This window comes from Alligator mississippiensis, chromosome 6, assembly GCF_030867095.1.
Source record: "Alligator mississippiensis isolate rAllMis1 chromosome 6, rAllMis1, whole genome shotgun sequence".
Classification (NCBI taxonomy): Eukaryota; Metazoa; Chordata; order Crocodylia; family Alligatoridae; genus Alligator; species Alligator mississippiensis.
In genome coordinates this window covers 14564835-14586644 of record NC_081829.1, presented here as the reverse complement: position 1 = coordinate 14586644, position 21810 = coordinate 14564835, and the positions used below count along the sequence as shown (strand labels likewise).

The following is a 21810-nucleotide window of genomic DNA, read 5'->3' as shown; positions in this document are numbered from 1 at the left end:
ACCCATCACTGCTGCTGCTGTCGCTGAGCCCAGCCCCCAGGCAGCCTGGCTGCAACAAGCAGGAGTGACTTTGAAGCCTTCTTCAGCGTGGAAAGTAGCAGAGGCAGGTGCAGGGGTGTGGAAAAGAGAGGGAAGGATTATTCCTTGGGCACAGAAGGGAAGGCAGAGATGCTTACCTATTCTGGGAACTTTCAAAAAGTCCCTAGAGGCTCCCGTGGTGCAGTCTGTCCATACCAGTAGGCTAGAAAGGTAGGATGCTAGGAGAGCAGGTGCAGCCACCCTTGCAGTAGCGGGCTATTTCTGCACCCCACTTTGCTAAATCCTGGATCTACCCCTGCTTCTCCCTTCCTGAAGGATCCCTTCCTGAACGAGCAGCCATCTCTGTGATCTACAGGCACTCTGGCTTCCTCCTGGATACACATATCTTTGTCTCTTGGTTGCCCAGGGGGGACAACTGCAAAAGGTATGCTGAAAAAGGGTCAGGATAATGCTTAATCCAAAGCATGGTGGTTAGAGTGCTGTGCTGGGAAATCAGAGCTTGAAATTAAAGGCCTTTGCCAAGTCCCTAGCTACTCAGCTGTTCAGAGGCTTAGACATGGGAGTGCACTCCTCCTCTGATATCTAAACTAACGGGTTTCTGGCTGGTTACATTTTTGAGACTTACACCCACACACACATCCAGAATATGTATTGCACGTACAGCTGTATGACTGAGTGTGCATACTTAGTCTGTGTGTACATACTTATGTGTCTACTCTGCAAGGGAATAGGATTACAATTTGACATACTGGTAAGTGCCCTAAAGTCCACTTGGTGGCTAGAAAATTTCCATTTGTATACACAGAAGAAAACAGAATTCTGGTATCCTAATTATGATAAAATATACCTAGCTCTAAAACTCAAGTGCAACACTCTTGACAACACTAGCCTTGTGCTGGTATAAAAACTACAATAAGTGAATGGATAAACTAGCAATAAAAATGTCAAAGTCATTTTTATTAAGCACACATTTTTGCATTTAAAGTACCGGATTGCCAACAGAGTTGCTAATCTCAAAGAGACACATCACACTTGAGCTGAGAGGCCCTTAGCTGAGCTCCTATCTTCTAATGCAGTTATTTTTATGTGGTATAGTCAATCCTGTATTTCCTGAGAAACTTCCAGCTCAAATCCTTCAAGAGATTGGTCTAGGCATAAAGCACAGACCGCTCCCTGCAGCTCTGAGCCATCTTGAATGAAGCCTTCTTTCCCCTCTCATTCTCTATCAGTTTCACAACCTGGAATACCGTCTTACTCCAGTTCTGAGGATGTCTCAATTTATTGGTTCAACATGAACAGGTACCTGCAACCAGGAGGAAATTCTTTATCGGAGGGCAAACCTACTAGAAGTGCCCACATGAAAAGCATTTAGCAAGGAAATTAAAGGCTATTTCCAGGATGCTCAGGAAAATGTTCTTTGCATTAGCACATTTGGGGCAGAGAACATTCTTTAAAAAAATAGCTGATGATCAAATATCTCTGAAACTGCATGTACATTTCTGGTTTACGATCTCTCTTGCTGGATGCTGTGTGTGTATGAAAGAACCTGTCAAACATGCTGGCATATCGTGCCACAAGAATGAGGGGCAACTTGAAATGGTTTCCTAGTAAAGAATGACTTTTGAAAATAAGCATCCTCTGATTTTGTAGGTGACTGTTCACACCCACAAATAATTTACTTTTACAAAGCCAAAATTCTCTCAGACGTCCAAGACTCTTCCTCTTCAGAAATGAGAAAATGAACTCTAGGCATGTCTACATGTGCATTCATGCATCATTGCTACTGTATATTCAGTTTAGTACCTCTAAGATGAAGTACTAACTAGGGGTGTGTGAAGCGGGCCCTATTCGATTAGGATTTGGATTCTGCCCGAATCAGGGAAAGTGATTTGACTTTTTGATTCGGATCACTGTCCCCGATTTGATTCAGCCGAATCCAAATCTGAAGACTGGATGCTGATTTGGAGAATCAGTGATTAGGACATAGACAAAAGTTTTTTTCTACAGACCTTGAGGTACCAGCGCAGCTTGTGAATGCTGTGATGCTGGGGTGGATGGAGCATCCCACAGGAGTACGGGGCAGGGGCCTCCATGTGTTCAGTGGCGAATCCCAGAAGTAGACCGGAAGTACTTCCAGTCCACTTCTGGGTCCAGCAAGGAGCACTCTTGGGGGACCCCCCTACATTCCCCCCCTTCCCCACCCCCCCAGCAGCTCAGCAATCAGCCACGGGCAGACCCTGGGTGCCCCCACAGACCCAGGAGGCATGAGTTACTGAGCTGGGGGGAGGGGTTCTCCCTGGCAGACTGGGAAGTGGGCCGGAAGTGCTTCTGGTCCACTTCCGGGTCTGCTGTTGAGTGCACTGGGGAGTCCCCTGCACTTCTGTGGGACGCTCCATGCGCCCCAGCATTGCAGCATTCATGAGCCACCTGGTACCTTGAGTTATGTAGAAAAAACATTTAAAGCTGTGTTTATGTCCGAATCTCCGAATCGATTCGAAGGGTTGCAATTCAATTTGGAGAGATTAAATGATCCTCTGATTTGATTTGGATTTGGAGATTCAGCCAGTGAATCGGGCCAAATCTCAGCTGAATCGAATCGGGGATCAAAGCTTCGCAAAGCCCTAGTACTAACTAAATGCACAGTAACCAGCACTACTGCACAGTAGCACCAGCACATGGTTTTTTTCATGACACTTAATGCACAGTAGACTATTTCTACTGTGCATTAGCATGGCTTTTGCCATGAAACACTAATGCTCAGTGGAATTAGTCTACTGCGGATTAAGCATCTCATGTAGATGCACCCTCTTTCTCTGCTAAGAAAGCAGTACTTCAGGAGAAAACTCACTAAAACCTTTTGGCAAAAGTAGGGAAACGCACAGAACTTTTCTCTGGGTTTTTAGTCTTAATTTGTTAGATTTGTTTCTAAATGGGATTTTCTTAAAGTCAGGCTGATGTCTAAAGATAAGGAGACACTAACCCAACAAGAATCTGAGGCGTATCCTTCCCAGAAATCACTCTTCCTTCGCCTTAGACAAACATTTACTAGCAGAATGTTGCCAGAAACCACCAACACTTGTTGGATTGCCATGCAACTGGGAGTTCCCTTGATAGAGTCATCTGCAGCAGAGCTGGAAACCATAAAGCTGTAGACCATGAACCCATCACTCCAGATGTGACCCTCGGTACTACAGCAGCCAACAATTTCAGTGACACAACTCATACCCTTTTGAGAAAGAGCAAGAAAGCTACAGAGAATAGCTGTGAAAATAACCAGCTGCTGTTACTGCTGACATGTCATATGTCCTCCAGCATTTCTGGGACTGTGCAGGAAAGAAGGAATGTGATATTCCCTTTCGAAGCACAGGGTCTAAGTTTAAATTAGTTTAATCACTGTTATTTCAAATGGTAAAATATGTAACTCCCAAAATGTAATAATGCAAACTTTGGCAGGAGATCATTAGCTATATCATGGTTGTATAGTGCATGTAGCATGACGACAAAGTTCCCCATACAAGAAAAAGACCATATGTTTAATGTGTATCCTTATAATTTCCCCTCTGTAATTTCCCCCTTCATGCTACTGTAAGTCTGTTGTAAGTCTTGATCATTGTACATGCTTCAGTTTACTTCTATGAAGAACACAGCTGTTGTCACTGGACCTGTTTAGTTACATGTTTAGTAAATCCATGTGCAGGTGTCAACATGATCAGGGTCTCCAAAAGTAGCATAGCACTGATAATCAGGCATGCCTTCAAGGTGTCCTATATTGATAGGCTGCTGTCACCAGCACAGTACTTTTACTGCAGTCAGTTTTTGCTTTGATACTTTCATACTTCCATGGTATTGCAAAGTGATGCAAGTCATTTGCAGTGTATTAGCAGTTTCTCAATTTAATATAGGTTTGAATGGTGTAACTATATAGTAAGGCCAAAATTTTCAGTCATGGAAGCCTAAAGTGAGCTAGCTGTAGCTATCTGAAGGTACATAGATGTACCTAAATAAGAGGCCCAATTTTCAAAACTGCCAATGCCCACAATTTATTGACTTTCTGGTGGCTGTAAGTACTCAGCACTTCTCAAAATCGGGTCACTTCATTGCATGACCACCTATGAGATGAGTTGTACTAATTTCAGGCAAAGTTTGATATTTGTGTCTTTAGTCATAGTTCATTTGAATCATTATTATTAAGGGCACTTGGTAGTTACATGGCATGTTTCATATATAGAATTCAAAACAGTTTACAAATTAGGAAATATTGCAATTATTTTTTTTATTTGTACCATCATGATGTTCACAAAGAACGCAGATACAGACAGTCTCTTTGCAATCAAGAGCATTATTTCCTTTTGAAGAAGAAAGCTAGACACAGAGAAAAGCAAATTGAGAGCTGAATATAAAACCACATGTCTGTCCTACTACAGTAGAAATGGAATTCATCAGCAAGATCACTAGGCAATGAAGAAGTACTATTATCCTTTCGTAGCCCTGTGTTAAAATCTGACAGATGCTCTCTCTAACCAATTATCTTGCACTTGCATAAGATGCCACACCTCTATGAATCTTTTTGAAATCCCACCTGATATATTTATTTATCTCAGCTCTAATTATGATATGTTAGTACGTTTATCCTGCAACACAATGACCTAGTGCAGGTGATTTTTTTCCTCTAAATTGCTCACACAAATTGTACAGTTTGCTAAATTTTCCCCCTAAAGGAGTTCTCCCACAGCTCAAGTAGTAGAGCATATATATTTTTATACTGAAGGTCTTGCGTAAAAACATTTAAGGAAGGTGCTTATTTTATCTAAACTAACCTATGACTATGGGCTGCTCTGGCACTCTTCAGCCTAATGACCCAGGGTTTAGAAGCCCTCCTTCAGCCTTGTAAGGCACCTGGAACCAATACAGCTGAATCTCAAAAGAGAGGCATAAGTGCTTGGTCTCTTGTAACCTTTAAAACCACATAATTTCAGCCATTAAATAGTTTGTTTAAATAAGGATGGCAAGAAACTCACAAACACTGAAAACCGCTGGTTTTACTGCTGATCTGAAACATCTGCAAAAAATATTTAAGCTTTGAAAACTCAGCTACTGTGTTGCTAACCAAACCAAGAGTCACACAAACCAGTTCAATCATACAAGAGGCCCAGAAGAAACCAAACTAACCAACAAACAGATGATTTTATGGAAACTAGCAATACACCTCAAAATGTTTCCCCACAGTTCTCTACATGCTCAGGCAACTTTTCAGGCTCTAACTTGAATAACGTTTCTCAAGTTATATACCTGTTCCACATGAACAAATCTCCATTTGTACCCCAAAAATTCAGCTGCCATGTGCAGGAGTACTCACATAGATGCATATTCATTTGCACCCCTTCAAGAATCTGTCTGGGAGACTAGTTGGGCAGTGACCCTCATCCTCACAATGATAACTTAGGATCCCCGTTTCTAATTCATGGAAATGGAATTAAGTTTTTCATTACTTATGTGTGCATCCTTGGCCCTAGTTGATCAGGGAAGAGTAATGGTAAAGGTGCCCTCTTAGCAGAAAATTTTAGCCCCTGTGTTAGGTTTTGGACATAATGTTCCATGTATCTGTCATCATCTGTTTGGAATATTATATTTTATTGTATACGCTGAGAAAGGTGAAACTAAGGCGCAAGCTCCAGTTTATTCAGAAAATGACAGCCAAGATGATCAGTGGGACACGTCATCATGAGCACGTCCATATTTTAGTCCATTAATTAGGTCCTAATCCATTCCCTTTGCCGATTCAAAGTGCTTGACCTGATTTTTAGAGCCAAGGGGCTCAATTGCATCAAAAACTGTGTCTCCATCCAATGACTATGCAAAACAGCTAAACCACTCTGGTACAATACTTCCAACCAAAACAAAATGAGGACTAAGAATAAGATCTAAAGTATTATTAGTGAAGAGGCCTGTCAGGCCGACAGCCTTCAACTCAGAGCCTTGGTCTGACCAGTGAAGTGTCTACTCTAAACTGCTGTTGGTCCCAGATCCTGGATTGCGTCTGCCTTAAAGCTTCAGCAGTGCCCAAGGCTCTGCCCATTTCCTGATAACTAAGTGGCTGGCTCCTGTCACTTAACACTCTACTCCACCCTACATAAGACCAAGGAGAGGAACGGGAAGTGTCTGGACAGCAGGGCTTTTCCTGACTTTAGACTGCATCTCTGGTAGCTCTGCCTGCTTCCTGACATCCTGGTTTCCTGACTTGGCTTGCTTGTAAAGTTTGTTCTCTGTTTGACTTCTTGGTTTCCTAATTGTACAGTATCTGGCTTGTCCCTGAATTCTGCTTGCTTTCTCTGACTCTGGTTGGTACCCCTACCCATGGGTGAATCTAGGATTTTAAAAACTGGGGGAAGATGATGTAGTACACCATCACATATAGCACAATGCACTTTTTTTTTCTAGTTAAAGATAAACTAGATGCTTTACTAACATGCTAGGGGCTCAGAACTGTATTATTTAGTTTAAGATAAAAGCAAAAGCAAATATAACTATTGGAATGTGCACTCATTTGGTAGATTATATATAAAGTTTAAGAAAATACAACAAACTAGGCAGGAAATAGTCACAATAGTCAAACGATATTGTGCCATTAGTCCTGTAGTCATTATAATGTCTTTAGTCCTGTAGTCACTATAATTAAATGTATGTCTCTTATTCATATTCATAAAATAAAATCTAGCCTTCTGGAGCATCTTGGCAGTGCCTTCAATACTTCTCTCTCCGTCACTTCCATACCTAAATTAAGATTACTATACCTGAGTTAAGGGATTGAACTAGAGCTAAAAACAGTCTGCAGGGCTGTGGAATCAAAGAGAAACATTACTGTAATGGCTAACAGGCATCACAATTGCAAAAGAAAGGATGACTTGAGTAATGGAACATCAAGACCATTAAAAAGGTCACTGCTAGGACAGAAGAAGGGTAGGTCCAAACCCCGTGTAGCAGAGAACCATAGAAACCAGATCTCAAATACGCTGGGCAAGCGCTGGAAACAGCTGGCTATTTGAGGAGAAGGCTTGAGGCAGACACAGACATGGCCTTTGTCACCATAACTTATTTTTTGGTGGCACCAAACCCAAACAAACAGATCTCCATACCACTTGTTGCACCACAAATGCCCCAAATTTGGGGCTGCAACATAGGTGGTATTAATTTGTGTTGCCTTGCTGCAGCAAACATCTGTTAGGTTTATGGTGGGAGTGCGTGGTCAGCCTGAAGTTGCCTGTGCTCTCCAGCTGCCTCAGGCAGGTAGGTATTCCCTGGGCTTCAGGGGCCCAAATCCTGCACACTCTGGGAAGTCCCATTTCCTAGGAATGCAGGATAAGTGTCCTGAACCACCTGCCTGGGTTCCTCCACTTGCAATTCCCCAGGTGCCTGTCAATACAATATACAGAAATATACAATAGGTAAAAAACACAACAAAAAAATTAATGCGGCTCCATAGCGTCTTCTGAAACAACGAGTCACAAAATAACAGAGCTCTGGTTCTCTCCACATTCAAAGCTTGAGGAAAGAGCTTAACAGTCCCAGGTGTAATCCTCCTCATTACTATTAGTATGCTCACCTACCTTATTCTATCATTTTAGTATATGATCGCCTTTTGTAGGCAGGAAACTAAGCAAAAACAGGGTTTCCTTTTAAAAAAAATGCTTAAACAAATTAGGAACCTTAAACTGTGGTAAGCAGAAGAAAATGCTTTCTAACTCTAAGTTGTTACTTGTAATTTATTTTCAATGGTGTTTAGGCTCCTGGTTAAGTCAATTTATGAAAATGGGATTTAGGCACTTTTAATACATCACTCAGACCTCTACTGCTATATTAATGCAGAATTGATCCCCAGAATTTCACATCACATTTTGTTACTTGGGTTTCCTATTTTCTAACATTTTACCAACTATAACATCAAGTATTGAATTTTGGAAGATTAAAAAAAATGAAGCATTATATTAAAATTTCCCTTAGAATAGGTCAATCTCTTTATAAGCAATGTTTCCATCCTCCGAAAAGCAACAGGCCAGAGAAAGAAGTCCCATAAAAGTCAGTTCAGAACTACATTCTTAAAGTCCTCTTCCCCTTACTTAGGAGAGGGCCTAGCAGGATGTCAAGTTTCTAATTGATTGTACAGTACTCAGAATTTACCACATTAACTGGTACCTATAAATTACACTTCGTATTAGAACAGGCTGCCCTGATGTGCAGATGCTAAATTGGCTAATCCTAAATAAATCTGGTAAAAACCTTTGCCTTCTAAAATTTTCCACTAAATTTATTGTACAGACTGTCTCATTGAATTGATAATATGAGAAGCCTATAATTTTGATGTTTGCCCCAAGCACATGAAGCATTCTGCTAACATGGAGACCTTATTATTCCAGACATTTGGCTCATATTGAACAGACTCAAAATAAGACACAATCCATCAAGTCTGTGAATATAAAAAAAGTAGAACGACAGGCTGAGTGATCACAGACATACTAAAGCATTTAATAAGGATTCTTTTATATTTGTAGCTTTGAAAGTTTTCTTTTGACACGGGAGAGTGTCCAGCTAGTCTATTAACTTTTATTAAATGGAAACTTATATTAGCCTGGAAAAAACATTTATTCTTACCAAGGAGAAGGTGTGTGCAGGATAAGAAACACACACACATGCCCCAGTAACTCAAAACATGCATGGGTATGCATGGTTTCCATTGCCATGAACATATATACCACCGCTCTTTTTATCTTGGAGTCATCTTTAATTCTTCATTATTCTTTTCCCTTCACCTGCCAACATTTATCAATTCTTCTTCCTCATTTTGATCAAATATCTCACTGTCCTCTTCTGTTCTAACTAACCTGTCCCACCTTGATTGTTGCAACTTCCTCCATCTAATTCCTGCCTCTGTTCTCGTCTATGAAAAATATAGCTGCCAAAATTGTCTGCCCTGCTATTTTTTAATTTGAAATCCTAGATTGGTTTCCCCTAACACACGTTATCTGCTATATATTTCTAACGCTTGCCTTTGGGATCTTGTCCAACCCTACCCCAACTAACACCTTGAATCTCAGTGTTTGTCCTCCCCTACATGCTCTGCTTTACTCCACCAATGCCACTGGTCTAAGAACACTGTCCAGGTTCCAGTCCCTGCTGCCTACACTGGTTTATACATTTTGTTCAATGACTAAAATGCAAAATGCATAAATAATTCCTGAACTAGGACTCAGAACCACCCCCTGCCAGAGGAGGTCCCTCAGCATGGGCTACAGAGTCATGCTTCCTTTTGCTTGGCCTCTGTCTGGGCCCTGATTAGAGACAATGAAATCTAAGGGAACTGCATGAGGAGGATATATGTATTTGTGTGTGTGTGTGGGGGGGGGGGGTATATATAACAGCACACATGGCTACATCACATGGGATTAGAATTTTTTTTATATATAGTCAAGAATAAAAAAAACACTGCATGAAAATCAGCTGAGGTTACTAAGGAACTGCAATGCCAGACTTCAAATTTACAGAAAAGCCACATTCCTACATATATCATTTTTCTTGTGAGGTAAAGAAGCACCATTATCAGCATTTGTCAGTGGGGAACTGAGGCATGGAGAGGTTAAGAGATACATCAAAGGTCATAGCAAATTCGCAGCAGGGCAGGAACATGACTCCCCGTCTTCCAAGCTGTAGGCTAGTGCTCTCCTGCACATCTGCCAACCTGCTAGCAGTGAACAGGACTGACTTGTCCAGCATGCTGCGCCCCATTCTCCATTATTTCTGTGTTCCTTCTGACACCTCCCTTTTCAGACTCTGCATATCATGGAGCATGGTTTCCTTCTAGAGTGAGCTAAGCACCTGGGAGTGTCACCATCAACCCATACAGGGTAACTGGAACATCACATTCATATGCTTTGTTTTTATATTTGTAAATAATATAGTGTAGGAGAAAGGAGATTAATAGCCCTGGATACTAAAGCACCTACCCCCAGAACTGGAAGAGCAATGCAAGCTACCCTGCCAGCTACCAGTGTTTCCTAAGGAGTAACCTGGAGGCATCCCTTCTCATTCTATACTCATGGCCTCTTCTGTCTTTATTTTCTCCCATTTTAACCCAAAGCAAATACAGCCAGCTCCCTTTTCCATGGAAGAAAAAGGGCAAAATGCCACAAAGAACTGAAAGAAAAATTACTATAATCTTCCAGGCAGTGTTGCCTTTAGATGGAATTGTGCCTTCTTACCAGATAAGAAAGGCATACAGCCCCCAGGTCCCTCACATTTGCATCATACCAGGGAATTCCCATGAACAAATGGTATCGATTACAAAAGTGATTCAGCACCACAGTCACCATTCAGGATGAGAGAAATCCCTACAGATAAGGTGAGTATCTACTGCAAGGTCAGAGAGGAAACAGTAGATAATATTTTTATAAGAGATGGTTGTGGAAAATTAACATTGAGCTGCATTGTGGAATTGGGCCAAAGATGATGTATCAAGAAAGCAAACTGGCTGGACAGAGGAAACATTGTTAATGCATTAGAAAAGAGAAAGAAAAGAGGAAAGAAAACCAGACAATAACCCAGGCTAAATTCTTCTGCATTTGTCTAATTTCCTGGAGAAACAGGAATAAGCTCCAGACTGCTTTCCAATTGACATGTGAAAGGAGTTGCATAGTCAAGGCAGGAAATGTGGGGGGAGGAGGAGGCAATAAAAAGTCTTATTAAAGTGTATTAAGCTTTTTAAAAGACATTAAAAAACTGAGCTTTGTAGCCCATCTCTGCAGTTGGCAAGCATGTTTACCCTTATTTTACAGAGAGAGAAACTGAAACTTGGAAAATAGATTTGTCCAAAATCATGGTGAGTTATGAAGCAAGCACAGAATCCCAGATTCCTGAGTCACGGTTCTCTGCTCTAACCACTGTTGTACACTCTCTTGAGAACATGTTTAGGAACAAGGAACAACTTGTTCAGGACTACTCAGTAAAAACACAGTTGGTATTAAAGAAAAGCCTTCTTTAGCATCAGCAGCCATAGGCACATGGAGGCATTATTCACACTCAGAGCCAGAGAGGAGGCGGCAGAGGAAATGCCAAGCAACAAAGCACACAAGTCATGAATGACGTGTGTTTGTCTGCACTTGTGCATCCACCTGCATTAATGCTAGGAAGACTATTCAAAACAGTGTAAATTCCAACTGCTTAACAACACTATTCACAGAACAGCCAACAATGACATTAAAGCCAGAATGGTGTCAGCATTTAAGCTCCAAGCTCTAGCAGAAAGCAACAGTGTTTTGGAGTATGGAGGCTCAGTAATGGTTATGCAACATGCTGCTGCATCACAAATTAATAACTTGTTTTAAAAGTTAATAACCTGAGATTGTTTCTTAAATGAGTTCTTGACACACAGGCACCATCACCAAGTGAGTGGCAGTTCTGGTGAGTGACATTGTTACAGCTAGAGCTACCCCACAGTCTACCTGGAAATGAAAACCAGGGCCTTGTTGCACCTTATGCTGTCAGATGAATAAATATTAATTGGTTTAATTTTGTTCGGTTTAGTGGAGCAGTTACACCTTAAGTCGAAAAACCATCTCTGGGGAAAAAACAATTCACCTGCACAACTGTGACTTGCCACTAAAAGCGTGGTGAACAGGGACAGGACTAGGAGCTAAGGAGCTAAGGGCAGGACCAGCTCTTTTCCCAGCCAGCCAGCAGCAGCTCAGGGTAGTAAGTGGCAGAGAAAAAAAAGGATTGGGCTCCCAGGATGCAGACACATCCCAGCAGGGCTGGGTGACTGGAGCAGGGTAGAGCTTAGCCACTGCGGCACGGCCGTGCAAGTCTGGTTCCTGCTGACCCCAGTCTCCGCTAGGCTGTACAGGGTCCAGCCACTGGCTTCCTCTGCCTGGCTCATTGTGATTGGCAGTCACCTGATGCCCCTAAACTTGTAACAGACAGGAGGCTCTGGGCATGGAGCAAGAGGCTCGGCAGTGCCCGTTCAGGCATGGGCAGAACACAGCAGGCAGGGAGGCTGTGCCACTCACAGCCATCTCCCAAACTCGGTGGGGGTGGGAAGTCCTGTCCCTGTACCCCCCCCCGTCAGGCAAGCTAGGTGGGGGGAGCTGGTGGATGGAGACTGCAATGCCCAGCAGAGCACGAGGTCAGTGGGAACCAGGCTTGGGCTGCTGTGTTGCAGCCACTGAGCTCCACCCTGCTTCAGACACCTGGATCCATCAGGGCACGTGTCCAGGTTCTGGGGGTGCAGGCACCTGATGGATGACATGCTGCAGTGGAGTCCAGGGCTGGGTGCAGGTTCAACTGTGGGTCAGCAGGTGGGGTGAACACCAGCTTGCCAGTCAGGCCTAGGCATTCAGAGAAGGAAGCCAGTCCAGGAGGCACCACACTTGCTGAGCACTCCATAGCTGCGGTGCTGCCTCTGCCCAGCAGGATCAGTCAGGCAGAGGTGCCATGCCTGGCCCCGCTGCACCCCAGCATCCCCACTGTGACTCAGGATGGGGCCACTGCATCCTGGGATGGTGGTGGACTTCAACTTGGGCAGACTAGCTCTGAAGAGTTAATGGAACAGGAGCAAAATTAGGCAGAATGAAGGTAATTCTGCCCTGGAGTGGTATAACTTTAAGCTACTTAAAAGGTGTTAATATGCAGCCAGTCCAGAGGTTAAAAGCTCCAGAAGCCACCTAAAATTACTGTGTAACAAGGCCTCTAGTTACCTCTCCATGACAAAGGGCCTTGGCTACATGTTACTTTTAGACAGCTTCTGGGGGTCTTAAGCGCTGGACTGTCTGCACGTTAATACCATTAAGTAGCTTAAAACACTTGTTATGCAGCTCAAAGTTATGCTAATCCTGCCCTGGAGTATCTCTGATCCACACAATGCAGCTCCTGTTCCATTAATGTGCGGTCAGTCCTCACAGATGTGCCACCCAAGCTGAAGTCCTCCAGTATCCCAGGATGCAGTGGCCCCTTCCCACCCGCCCTGTTTTCTATGGACACCTCACCCCCACCCGCCAATCAGCCCACCACCACATGGGTGTTATGTGGCAGGGCTGATCCCTCTCTCTTCCCCAACCCACCATCTTCATCCCTGCAGGTCCCTCTCAACACCAGTCAAAAGGTAAGTGCAGCACTTTGCATTTTGCCTGCCAGACTTCCTGCAATCCCCACCATCCCCGTCTCCCATAAAAGTTCCTCTCCCTCCCTTCTTAGTGCTGACCCAGCCTTCTAGCTGGAGACTCTGAGCCACGCAGTGCACCGTTTTTAACGAGAGCTCATCCAAGCCGCACACACACCTGGCAATTGCTGATCCAACCTCTCCCACTCCTTTCCAAGCCTACCCATCTTCTCTCATTCTGCTGAGTGCCACCTGCTCTGATCGAGTTTCCCCTCTCAGCTGGTGGCCTTGGCAAGCATCAGGGATGTTCAGCCTGGCCAGGAGGCTGAAGTACCTGCCACCCCATCCCAGAGCAGCAGCTTCTCTGGCAGCAGGCTGCCCTCCACCCTGCAGCAGCCAGGTTGTGCATGAATCCAGTGCATGGAGGAGGGTGCTGCTGGAGCCATAGGGATGGAGCTCAGTAACTAGCAGGAAAGGAAAGGAGCAAGCTGTGGCCTTAGAAGCATAGGGAATCACTGAGAAGTAGGGCTGGAAGGAACCTCCCTGCTTACCAGGCCTCCAGTGGCAAGTCACGGCTGCGCAGCTAGGTAAAGTCCAAGAAGGTTTCTAGACTTAAAAGTGCGACTGCTCCAAACTCCAAGCTAGCACCAAGCTGATCAAAATTTGTGCAGCTCGAAGTAACATGTAACCAGGCCCAAAGAGATTTTCATCTAAGAAATCTAGTCAGCTACTCACAATGAACACACACACACGTGCACATGCACACACACTTAAATGTACAGAGCTGGATTTCCAAATTGGTTACATGTGTGGTTTTCTTTGTGTGTGCCCTCTAGCTCTCTCTGCACTTTCAGATTTCCCACTTTTCTCTTCTTTTTGTATTCTGCTTCCTGCCTTGTACTACATTGCCCTTGCTCCTGGAACTGACTTCCTGTACAGAGCTTTGTAAAAACAGACTGGGGGGGCAGTTCTGAATAACTGAAAATTTTAAGCAGAGCAGAGTTGTCAATATTTACTTGAGGTTAATATCTTGTTTAACCTAAAATGCTTCCCTTTTGAGCTTTAAAAGAAAGACTGAAATAAACAGAAATAAATTTCAAATGGAAAAGCTTGATATGACCTAATTTTTTTCACTTAAGTGCAAAGGATAAAAATCAAAAAATTTTTTGGTTGACCCCAGTCCTTATGCTGTATTTTCTGAATTCCTCCATCAAATACACCCTCTTGCTGCCTGCAAACCCACTGCTTCAAACAATCCCTCTTCTCTTCGGGTCAGTATATGCAAGTCACAGACTCTCTTCTCTTGTATTAGTGTCCTGTATCTTGTCTTATTTGGATTAGAAACGCCTTGGGCTTAAAAAATCCCTAGTTTATGTTCTGTAAGCACAGCATAAACTCATGATACTCAAAAGAGGCCTGAGAAATAACCATATGTCCTCCCTTACTGAATGGCATGCCTCCAGTCCCCACTATCCCAGCACTGTTCACAAGGTGAAATTGTAAGGAAGATTAGCGCTGTGATTGTTTAGGAGATGCCAAAACTTCTATTCGCTTTTATTAAAAGGGGAATTTACCAGAATCCTTTTAACAGAGAATAGGACATCACTTACTTATGCTAAGGTCCCCGAAGAGGCGTCAGTTTTGGATTAACTTGTTTTTTTGTAATGAGTAACAAACTGAAAAACAACAAACAAACAAACCGACAGAAACTCCCCCCCTTTCTCCCCACCACCCAAAAATACGAAGCTCAAGACTCCATAAAAACATTTCAGCACTGAGCAGAGTGTTGATATATTAATTCTTCCATTAATTCCAGCAGGTGGTGTGCATATACTTCCTCCAAAAATCTTAGGCAATGATAGGCAATGATAGCAAATCTCCTATTCTTCATATTTTAAGGTAAATTATCATTTGAAAGACACTAGCCATATCATTTTTGAGCAGCACCACCTCCTCAACACTTTTTCTGTTGCTTTCTTGTCTTTTAAGGAAACAGGCACAGCAAAACTTCTAAAAATAGCCCATCAAGAAGGATTACTGTTTGTGTACGAGGTGTTGTCTGAAACTCTAAAGCCCACATTTTCAAAAATGTTCACAATGACATATTTAAATCTAGATTTGCAGAGGTACTGAGCATTTACAGAGCTAATGAATGGAACATAGCCACGTAAGCTCAGCAACTCTGAAAGTCAGACTTTTCCCGAATCTGGTGGCAGCCAAAATTCATGAGCATTAATCGTTTGGATCATTTCCCTAACTGAAAAATTAAGCTCTCTACTCACAGGAACCTCTCCCCTCCTCCAGCGTAGTTTTCACATTAATTAAACTTAGAAAAGCCCGTTTCACCTAATATTTAGAATGCAAAATATTATAATAGGAATAACTCCCAGTGTATGCACATTACAAACAAATCAATAATTAACTTGCTCACCACTTCACAGATACGCAATACCTCATTCTAGCACTCGGCTGAGAAGTGGACTGAGACTGCTGAGTGAGATTTATCAGATTTGCAGAATGAGAATTAGCAATGTTCTCATGTGGATAGTAATTTCCCACGCACACAATAGTATTTTTGTGTGTTATACTGACGTCAGATGTGTCAGATTCCTCCTTCTCCGCGGATACATGGCTCATTATGTGCTCAAGCCAATGTCCCTGGGAAAACCACTCCTTTCAAAATAAACAGGGTAAATTCCTAGAACTCACCTAAGCAGCAAAGGAAACCCCCTGAGTGAATTGGATTCCATGTGCAGGGTTAGAGTTGCATATTGTGAAATTTGCTTACTTAAATGGGAGGTTTTCTCTGGGGTAATCAGATATGTGTATTGTTGTGCCAGGGATTTTCCATGAGGTGTGTGTCAGCCAGTATTGGAACTGCAGCTTTCACAGTCTGTCATATAACTGGGATGAGATCACCAAGGAGAGGCCAATCACAGATCCTAGGCCAATGCACAAAGGCAAGAAGTCACGGGGGTGGAGGGGCTTCTGAAAGGAATTTCTTTAAAATGAATGCATGAATTAGCAATGTTGAAATCTCATAAAACACCCTCAAGCTCTCCCCATTTTCCCTACAACAGAAAGATGTAGGCTGGGTTAGACAGATGTATGACCCCATCATAGTTACAATCCCATATTCAGTCTCATAACATGGGAGCTGGAAGACAGTGCTACAAAGCAGTGCTCTGCATTTCAACGGAGGGACTTTCTGCACAACTAAAAGTTTGACTCTCACCCAGACCTCTAATTACTTGTACTGCACAAGGATGAAAATGCTGTGGGCTGGGAATGAATTCTTCCAGGAAGACTTTTGCTTTTTCAAGGGAGCCCTGGGTGGGATAGCGTGTTTACAGGGAAATTATGACCTTGATTTAGAACTGATGACGCTACAGCCATCTGTTGTTTTACTGATGTGTTACTGTCCTAAGCAGACTGGATAAAGGAATTAAAATAGGAAAAACAGTGACCCTCAACAAGGACTTGAATCCTGACTTATACCAAATCAACTCACAAAATTTTGTAAGAGAAAGAACACAGACACCATTTCCTTGACAACTCAAGACACGGTAAACTAAAATGTGGTAGACTGACTCTTCTTCCACTAAAATCTATTTAAATCAAACTCCACTGAAGTTAATGGCATTACATTAGTGTAAATACTGGTTAGAAGAAAAAAAAAAGAGAGGAGAATATAATTAAATGTATCAAGTTAACACACACAGGTATATATTGGGAGTAGCTAAACCGAAGTCAAAGGAGCTGTGCATTTTGTTTTTAAGGGGTTCATATGAGAGGAGAATTAGGCCAAATATGCTAGCAAGTGGCTTTTCATAGGAGATAAAATAAAGGTTAAACTGTAACAATCAGATAACAGAAAAGCCAACGTTTGTCTTCACTGGGCGCATCTACATGTGCCCCCCACAGCACAATTGATACTGAGCCATCATTTAGTACTTGCTTTAGGAAGTACTAAAAGATGGCGCACGGTTATTTTTAGCAGCTACGGCGCCATAGCAATGCACTATAACAAGGTAGCTCGTCGCTACGGCAACATAGTGTCAGCATCACAGTTTGTGCCCTCTAATACTACATCACTATAGCAATGAGCTACGCTGCCATAGCACGTTGCTACAGCAATGTAGCATCTCATGTAGATGCGCCCCCTTTGTCCAGAATTCACCTCTATCTTCCTCTTTTATGAAGCATCCATTTTTATGTAATGTTCTTGTAGACATCTAAAATAAATGCTATCAGTTTTAACTTGCTTAGATCTCGGTATTATCCTCCCCAGTGCAATTGATCAGGTGCAATAAGCCAACTGATGGACACTAATAAAGTGCAGAGTAGTTGGTCATGAAACAGAAGACGATATATTGACCATAACTACTCCTAATAATATTAGATTTCATCTTGAAAACATTAATGCACAGTAAACAGGTAGGGTTTCTCTGACAAAATTATGATACCATCATAGATCTCACTTTCAAACCAAGTCGATATCTATCTACCGCTTCACGATGTAAGGTTTCAAAATGGGTAAGATGCCTCTGAAATACCAAAGTGTATTGAGGAAGGTGACACAGAACCACTGTGGCAACACAACAGTTCTTCCAAACTAACACTGGCCAGTTTGACCTTCAAAGATCATTTTTACAGTTCCAAACCACAAAAATATTCCTCAGTGAAAGACCACATGGATATTTCTATTAGCTCCTTATGGAGTACAAACTCTGAGCTGGCTGCTTCATGCAGCTGACTTCCAGTGACATTATATGAAGAGTAGTAACTGTGCAGGTAGCTAGTCTCTGCAGTCAAAATAGCATCAGCGGGGATGTCTACATGAGACGCTGACTGTTCAATAGGCTGATGCAGCTCCACAGACAACGTTGTATGGCAAAAACTGTGCCAAGATGCTACTGCACAGTAGTATTAGGCTACTGTGAAGTGGCATCACTGAAAAGGCATCCGCTGACGTTACTACACAATAACTTCAGTTAATATGCATTTATTTCGTATTTCCTCATACAAGTACTAAATAAATGTTTAGTAACCACTGCACAGTAGCATCTTGTGTAGATGCTCCCAGTATTACAGAAAGGCTCACACATAGAATATGCTTGCTTGTATGTTGGGTTGTTGTCATATGTACCTTTAACTATTTTAAATGAGGAAGGAATCATTGCTCAGGAGTAGGTATCATTTTCTCCACTATAAACATACATCAAACTGCTTCTATAGTGGTATAGGTGAGCTAAACTGTTGTAACTTTAACATTGTTTGAAATAGGGAAAAGTTACAATGGTTTCACTGAACTGAGTTCTTATTCTGACTGCTGATAACACTTCATGATACTGATTACTGTGCTGCTACTTATAGAGACGAAACTGAGACCAATCAGCTGTGTCCACACATGCAGGCAGGTACGGTTTGTGTCCACACATGCAGGCACAAACTTCTCTGTGGTGTCACAAACAGCATCTGTCACATGTTAAACCATGTGTGGCACTGCTAATTTGCAGTGCAGGGGAAAAATTCACTAGTGGGATTTCCCATTAGCAGAAAAATACCTTGGAAAAAAGGAGTGCAAAGCACACGGAAATAGCACGCGCCAGGACAAATGAGACCCCATACTGAGGCACACTGTGGCCCAGCAGTGTGCCCCAAGATGCAGGAGCAGGCAGCCCTGGGTTGGCTGTTCCCCTGCCTCCATTTGCCTCAGCATGGGGGCTGCACTACAGAGCTCCTGTGCTGAGGCACATGGAGATGGAGCAGCTGGGGAAGTCTGCTGGGTTGCCTACTCCTACTTTCCCACTGGCTGGGGCACAGGGTGCCACAGCACATCCCCCCTCCCAGCACAATGAGCCCAGCTGGGAGCAGAGAGTAGCTGGGAGCAGGCAGTTTACTCACAGCAGAACAATGTATCCTGCCACAAAGGGCATGTGCAGGGGCATGCACTGCAGCAAAAATTAGCGGCACAAATTTGTAGTGGCACAAATTTGTTCCGCTACTATTTGTGCTGCTGCTGCAAGCATACATCCCTACTCCTCTCGATTAGGCCATCATATCCCAAAAGGGCCATTTTTGGTCACTTCCAAGCTGATGTAAATCTGAAGGTGAACACTTACGCCCCCATATCTGGATTCTGAAACCAACTTTGAATACAGATTGAACGGGAGTATATGTCACTATACAAGATCCATAGAAAGTAGATTCTAAATCAGATGTTCTAGGTCAAGTAATGTAGAGCTCTCATTAGGAAACGTATGTGCTCAAAAAGTCCACCTGAGCATAAAGAACAAGCCAAGCAGCCCACCAATCTTTCAGATCAAATGGGGAGACATCTACGAATAAAGAGTGATACTTGAGGCAGGCAGAGCAGTCAACTCCAAGGGATCCCTTTTAGGGTGCGAGTCTAGTTAATTTTCTTGTCCTGTAAAACTGGCTAGTGGGTGGGATGGGAGCTGGAGTTTTGTCTTTTTTACCCCTGTTCGCTAGCCAGGCACTAAAATTCAAATTGGCTGGACACAGCAGTGAATACAACAGCAGAAGGGGAGCAGAGCTAGTAATGTCAACCTTGTCACAACGAAAAATGTAGTAAAGCTAAATGGCGAAGCCAGAGAGCATGGCAATACACAAGAGTGCTGGCAGCAGCAGTGAGAACGAGAAAGGATTTTAAGGAAGTCAAAAGACTGCTAAGAGAAACAGAGAGAGCTAGCAAGAGATGGATTAAGCTCAGTCTTTGCAGAAGCATTTGGAATTGCTTTGCTGTGAACTCCTCTGGCTGACCCAGAAGAAGCATAGAAACACTCCTAAAAGATCTAAAACCAACGAGACCTAGCCAGAAGGTTGGATCTGGCTCATACTCAGTCAGGCTGGGCTGAAGATGTGGGAGAACATGAATAACTTCTTAGGAATAGTTTTGTTTGTAACTAAATTCAGACAACTATTTTCCAGGAAGACAAGAAGGAGAGGTGTTCTGGCTGGTAAAATATCTTGTATAAAGTACTATGAACTAGTGGAGCTCTCTGGCAGGCTTGTCACTGCACTGACAGAAAGTGTTTTGAGAGAGGACAGATGGATACATCTTAAAGCCTGATGGGGCTAAATTGTTCAGTAGCTGTACCTGCTTTATAAGAGACACTGACCACCAGGTGCTTCCAGAGGTGGACTGCCTTCCTTTGTCTGAGCTCAGAGTGGTTCCTTTTCCATATCAATTGAGGGATAATATTTTAGTACCCCATTCTGATGTACTATTACATTACTGAACAGCTTTGATACTAAGCACCTGCCATTGTCTTTTCTACATGTAGTATAATCATTTCTTTTAAGTTAATTCTAGTGACATTTTTAAAAAAATGTAAGTTCAGGATAATATCATATTTTCTCACATAATGCATGCACCTTTTCCCCAAAAAACAAGTGCTGAAAATTAAAATGCACATTATATGTGAGAACTGTGGTAAGTGTAGGTTCTGCAGCTTACTGGATGAAACTGGAAGTAAAATCTGCAGCCATCCACAGGGAGCAGAACAATGAGCAGGACTTAGCTCCCTAGCTACTGCAACTCATTTGCTTCCTACAAGGAAAATCTTTTTGTCTTCATTTCTCCTTTGAAAAAAACAAAGTGCATATTATATTCTGGGACATGTTGCATGCAAGAAAATACAGTATATTCCTTGATGTTATATGCAGTTGAAAGTTTACTTTGTTTTGTGCTGTAAAGAATTTATAGTTAAGATCACATGGCTGAGAGAATCCATGTCATTTCGCCTGGTGAATGGAAAGGGACACTTGCAGTTCATTTCCCCTTTATTAGCAAAATGTTTTTCAGAGTGGAATCCTTTTGCAATAGGCCACACTGACAGAGTGCCTCCCACCCTGAATGGAGGAGGCGGCAGTGAGGAGACCATCTGAGCAGAATTCCTCTGTGCCGTTCCTTGCACAAACCTCATTGACTTTGTCTAATGCAAGGTGAACTTCAGACACTCAAACTTTGGCCCTACTTACTCATGAGAAGCAAGGAATCTAATTGCCAGGACTCTACATGCTCCTGTGCGGTATCTCCATTGCAGGAGGAAACAACATGTGGATAACGGAGGCTCTCCTTGGGATTAAGATAGTAAAATACAAGGATCGCACAGGCAGATGAACTTATTCACTACATAAGGATAATCCTAACATAAAGTACTCAATTCACCCACCGTTTTTCCTTTCCTGCTATACCTAGCCAGCCCCCTAATTCAGTGCTAGATAATAAAGTCTGTGCAAGTTACTATCCAGGGCACTCACCATTTCATAAGCAGAAAGATGTAGTTAGCAGTGTTAGGTCTGAAGTCCGGCAGAAGGTAGGGCAGAAATGGACCTTATATTTATTTAAGTCTGCAAGGTGAATCTCTACCCTTCCTTCATCATTACATGTATTATTTGTTTACTGTTCTGTTCTTTATCTGAATCTACCATTTGCTGTTGCTGCCTATAAGTATACAAGCTTCACTTGTAAATCTGAGTGAATACTTTGATCCAAGGGATATATTGTTCAGTCAGAGCATACTTTCATAAACCTCATTTTGTCTTTTTGATTTTAAATTTAGATCAAATTTAAATTTTTAAAAGACAAGAAAATATCTACA

The 21810-nt window shown here is 42.6% G+C and overlaps 1 protein-coding gene across 5 annotated transcripts in view; it reads right to left on the bottom strand.

The window, feature by feature from the left end:
- HIVEP3 (HIVEP zinc finger 3) overlaps nucleotides 1–21810 on the bottom strand; it is a 512034-nt gene that overhangs the window by 80606 nt on the left and 409618 nt on the right. The window lies entirely within an intron of this gene.